This window comes from Heloderma suspectum, chromosome 4, assembly GCF_057233095.1.
Source record: "Heloderma suspectum isolate Gila_16-S chromosome 4, 16-S_ref, whole genome shotgun sequence".
Taxonomy (NCBI): Eukaryota; Metazoa; Chordata; class Lepidosauria; order Squamata; family Helodermatidae; genus Heloderma; species Heloderma suspectum.
The window spans coordinates 14,168,467-14,174,114 of record NC_139461.1 but is presented as its reverse complement, the minus strand read 5'-3'; the positions used below and the strand labels follow the sequence as shown (position 1 = coordinate 14,174,114).

At 49.4% G+C, this 5,648-nt stretch overlaps 1 pseudogene; it reads left to right on the top strand.

Moving 5' to 3' along the window:
* Positions 1-4,761: 4,761 nt before the first annotated feature.
* Positions 4,762-5,389, top strand: LOC146346558 (proto-oncogene Mas-like; annotated as a pseudogene).
* Positions 5,390-5,648: the final 259 nt, after the last annotated feature.

Below are 5,648 nucleotides of genomic sequence, written 5' to 3'. Positions count from 1 at the left end.
CGCTTCGCTGCTCCCCCCACAAAGTTCAGGCCGGGGGGGGAGGCTTCCCGCCTCGCCCGGCCGAAATTCAGGCCGGGGAGGAGGCTTCCTGCCTCGCTTGGCAAAGTTTAAAAAAAAAAAAAAAAACGCCCCCGTGATAGGCTACTTGACGATTAACGTAGCCTATCATGGCTAGATCTGCAAAGTCAGCCATGATAGGCTACGTGAATCATCACGTAGCCTATCACGGGTGACTTTAAAAAAAAAAAAAGTGCGTACGCTAATGGCGGCCCCCATAGGGAGCCGCCATTTGCATTCCTTATTTGGTCGCTGTAGTCTATGTAAATCTTTACGTAGACTACGGCGACCAAATAAGGAACGGGGATGGCGGCTCCCTATGGGGGCCGCCATTATCCGTACGCACTTTTTTTTTTTTTAAAGTCACCCGTGATAGGCTACGTGATGATTTACGTAGCCTATCACGGCTGACTTTGCAAATCTAGCCGTGATAGGCTACGTTAATCATAGTGGTCGTGCATTCCCCTTATTTTTGCCATCTTAGTCTACATAAATGTTTACGTAGACTAAGACGTGCCAAAATAAGGAACGCAAATGGTGGCACCCATGGGCGCCGCTATTTGTGTAGGGATGGCGGAGAATTTCTCCATGAATCTTCGGGAGGCCGAGCACAGAGGCATTTGGCCCCCCGAAAGTGTTGGGGAAATTCTCTGCCGGCCCCCCGCCCCCCCCCGGGATGAGACTTACCGTGGCCGAATGTCCCTCTCGGTGGCGGGTCCCAGCAGCGGTTCAGCAGCGTTTCGTCGGGGGTGGGGGCGGCGGCCGGTCTCCCGACCGGCTGCCGCCGCCGCCATTACAAAATAAAAAAGTTAAAAAAAACACACACACACACCCGTGATAGGCTACGTGACGATTTACGTAGTCTATCATGGCTAGATTTCCAAAGTCAGCCATGATAGGCTACGTAAATCGTCACGTAGCCTATCACGGGTGACTTTGGGGGAAAAAAAAGCGCATACTCAAATGGCGGTGGCCCATGGGCCGCTGCCATTTGCGTACGCGCTTTTTTTCCCCAAAGTCACCCGTGATAGGCTACGTGATGATTAACGTAGCCTATCACGGCTGACTTTGGAAATCTAGCCGTGATAGGCTATGTTAATCATTACGTAGCCTATCATGGGTTTTTTTTTTTTCACTCTTTCTTTCAAGGCCGGGGAGACGGGGCGCTTCTCCCCGGCCTGAATTTTGGCCGGGCGAGGCGGGGCGCCTCCCCCCCCGGCCTGAATTTCGGCCGGGCGAGGCGGGGCTCCTCCCCCCCCTCACCTGAACTTCGGGGGGAGAAGCGAAGCGCTTCCTCCCCACCGCAAATCACCCCTGAGAAAAGGTAAGTGACTTTCGTACATCCCTATATTTGCGTATGCACGTGTTTTTGTTTTTGTTTTAATCAGCCGTGATAGGCTATGTAAACATTTAGGTAGCCTATCACGGCTGACTGCAGGGACGCAAACAGCGGCAGCTACGGCTGCCGCCATTTGCGTCCCTGCTAGCCAGCGGCTAGATGTCCGGCTGCTGGAGGAGCTGGCCGGCAGCTCCGCAGAATCACTGCGGAGCACAGCTGGCTGGCCAGGATTCTGGGGGAGGAGGAACGGAGCGCCTCCCCCCCCGGCGAGGATTCCGGGGGGAGGGACGGAAAGCCTCCCCCCGCACCATCAGCATAATCCCCGAAAGGTAAGTTATTTTCATACATCCCTAATCCCTACTAAATTCTCATACATCTCTGTACCAAACGGGTGAAGGACTTCAGACCCCGGACCCCAATCCATCCCTCTGGAGTTCCCCAGATGGCCACAGAAGCACACATGAATGTTCATGTGAACTTTAAAAAGAAAGCTCTCAAAGTTCAGGAGGAACCAAACTTAAGATTGGATTCTCGAAGTTTGGGTAAAACCAAATGTATGATCTGAAAAAGCAGAATCTGAGAGAAAGTAAAAGCGACAAATTTGTCCATCCCTAGACCCCTCCCCCCTTTTCCTACATGTTCTTTCATGTAATATAGAGATCAGAGGCAGCCTTAGCCAAAGGAATGACATATTTCTTAAACAGCAGACAGTTGCAACATGTGGAAGGGCAGACTCCTCTCTTGATTCATGCTGTTCTGGGAGACTCATTTGAATGTCTCAGTTCCATTCATGGGCTGTGATGTGTTCGCAAGCCCTCTGAGGATGTTTTTGGGATGTACGAATCCCCGCTTACCTGGCTCCACCGGGTTCCGCTGGGGGGGAGGCGCTCCGTCCCTCCCCCCAGAGTCCTCGCTGGGGGGGAGGCAATCCTGTCCTCCCCCCCAGAATCCTTGAAAGCTGGCTGTGCTCCACGGCGGCTCCGCGGAGCAGCCTGCCAGGCCCAGGCCAGGGCCATCCGCAGCTGGATTTCCAGCCGCGGAGGGCTCTGGGTAAGGGAGAAAAAAAAACGCTGCCATTTGCGTTCCTTATTTTCCTTCATCTTAGTCTACGTAAATATTTACGCCTTTTTTTTCTTTTTCTTTTTTACCCAGATGTTTTAGGCTACGTAAAAAATTACGTAGCCTATCACGTCTGGGTAAAAAAAAAAAAACATACGCAAATGGCGGCTGCTACGGCCGCCGCCATTTGTGTTCCTTATTTTTCTTCATCTTTTTTTTTTTTTACAGAGACATGATAGACTACGTAAAAACCTTTTTAAAAAAAGACAAGACTGCAAATGGCGCGGGTGGCAGCCGGTCGGAAGACCAGCCACCGCAACCGCTGCCACCGCTGCCGCCACCGCAGCCACGTGGAACATCCACCCCAGGTAAGTCTCGTCCTGGGGGGGATCCGCAGGGGGGCAAGGAGGTGGCAGGCCATTCCACCATGGAGTTTGGGGGGCCGAATGCACTGGCATTCGGCCTCACCGAGATCCGTGGTGGAATTCTCTGACATCCCTAGGGATGTACGAATCCCTTACCTGGCTCCATTCAGAGGCATCCATGGAGGGAGGGGGGGAGGCAATCTGTCCCTCCCCCCGGAATCCTCCCCAGCCAGCTCCGCTCCCCGGCAAGTCCACGGAGCCGCCGGCCTGGGCCGCCCACAGCCAGACCTCCATCCACTGCTGGGCTGTGGCCACAAATGGTGGCTGCCATAGCGGCCTCCATTTGCTTCCCTGTGTTACCATGATAGGTTATGTATATATTTACGTAGTCTATCACAGCAATGAGCAGGGATGCAAATGGTGTCCACTGCGTCATTTGCGTCCCTGCTCTTTTCGTGATAGGCTACATAAATATATACGTAGCCTATCACGGCTAACGCAGGGACGCAAATGGCGTAGCAGACACCATTTGCATCCCTGCCCTTTGCTGTGATCGGCTACATAAATATTTATATAGCCAATCACAAAAAGATTGGCTACATTTGCATTCCTGCCTTTTGCCGTGATTGGCTATGTAAATATTTACGTAGCCATTCACAAAAAGAGCAGGGACGCAAATGGCGTCCACTACGCCATTTACGTCCCTGCTCTTAGCCATGATAGGCTACGTAAATACTTACGTAGCCTATCACAGCTAACGTAGAGAGGGAAATGGCGGCCGCAGACCAGGGCCGCCATTCGCACCCATAGACGAGGGCAGCGGATGGCTGACACAAGGTAGGGTCCATCCCGGGGAGGCTTTGCGGGGTGGCGGGGGGGATTGCTCCATTCCGCCACGGACTCCAGGAGGCCAGATTCTTTAGAATCTTTAGAATCCAGCCTCACTGGAGTCCGTGGCAGAATTCTCTAACACCCCTAGTTGTCTTCCACATGCAGCATTGTAACACAGTTACTATGGATGGTATCACACCTGTCTTAAAATTGGATCAGAACCTTGTGATTCATTGCATGTGAGCACTGTGCACAGTGGTAGTAAAAATGCAGCTAACCACAGTGAAGGAACTGAAAAGTGGTTTGAATTCAATGCAAAGCCCTTAAGCATTGTGGCATGGTGACTAAATGGGGAAGTGGAAGTACAAATGTCTCTCAAATAAACCCACGGGACCGGCAACAGCATTTTCTGTCCTTGAGCTGATTACAGGGCCCCAGCACCCTGAGAGGGGAAACACCCTGACATCTGCCCTGGCCTCCTTTCTCAGTTCTCCCCATGTTCTGGTAGATTTTAAATACATTTTAAATACTTTTCACTGACACCTATGGTGGCAGCTGCATGTATTGGCAGTCTGCATCCACACCGACTTTATTTTTTTAATGTCAAGATCAAGACCCCAAATGGTCACAAAACAACCATTCCAGATTTACTAGCTGTCAGGCTAGGGCCCTGCCCTAGCTGGACAGGATCAGAGGATGCAACTGAAATAGAAAAACAGGAATAAATGGATTCCCAAGCTCATTTGCTTAAAATGTAAAGAAATTAATTATATTTATCATCACAGATATTTATCACAATCATCTGCCAGCAACTGGAACCAAAATATACATACGGTCAACATTGTACTCTTATCACTTGTCTGGATGTATAGTATAATAGGAATTGATTCATATTTGTCTGTTTCTCTTAACAGGCATATGAGAAACAGGATTAGCAACTCTGATGGCTGGAGGAGGGAGGTTATGAATGACTCCAGTGGATCTGATTATTTAGACATGTCTGGGAGTACGAGCACTGGCCATCCAATTAACATCACAAATGATGAACCACATTTGGATAATGTATCAAAAAGTATTATCAACAGCTTCGTTGTCATAACCTGACCTTGGGGGCTCATGGGAAATGGAAGTGTCATTTGGCTTCTTGGCTTACGCATTAAGAGGAATCCTTTCACCACCTACATCCTGAACCTCTCCATCGCTGACTTTGGTGTCCTCATTTCCACCCTTACTACCGCTGCATTTGGGATTGCAGCAACTGTGTATAGTAGAAATAAGGTTCTCTCTGGCTTTTCTATTATCTCTGGAACTATTTTTCTTCACATGTTCTACTGGTCAATTTCTACTAGCCACCATCAGCATCGACAGGTGTGTGGCTGTCCTCTCCCCACTGCAGCATCGGTGCCACTGGCCACCACATTTATCTGCCATTGTGTGTGCTCTGATATGGATCCACTCCTTCCTTCTCTCTGGAATTCATTTCACTCTCGAAATCATTGGGAGCTTTCAATATCCCCCCCCCCAAATGTTTCAGCTTATTGTGAATGCTCTGATTTGCTGTTAAATGAAGCAACGCCAGCGGGGAAAGCTTGTCACAGCCATCTTGCTTGCACTTCTGTTCTTCCTCCTTTTTGCTTTTCCAATGAATGCCTTGTATGCAGTTGACTGTTATTATGCTCCCCATCACAGAGAGTTTTCAAGGATGGGTAAAACTGTATGGATGATCAGGGTATTATAAATGAAACACTTTTTTGAAGATCCTTTTTGGACATAAGAGATAAGTGGCCAACATCAGTATTCTTGTGTGTGCACACGTGTGCATGTGTGTATGTGTGTGTGTGTGTGAAAAAGTAGTTTCATAAACAAGAACCAAATCTGATGTCAATTACCAAATGGAAAAGGGGGGGGGGACTGCATACGGAGCTTTCCAAAGAGACTTCTATGCAATATTTAAAATTGCACACAAGGCCATTTCAGAGGGTGTTATATTGTTCCAG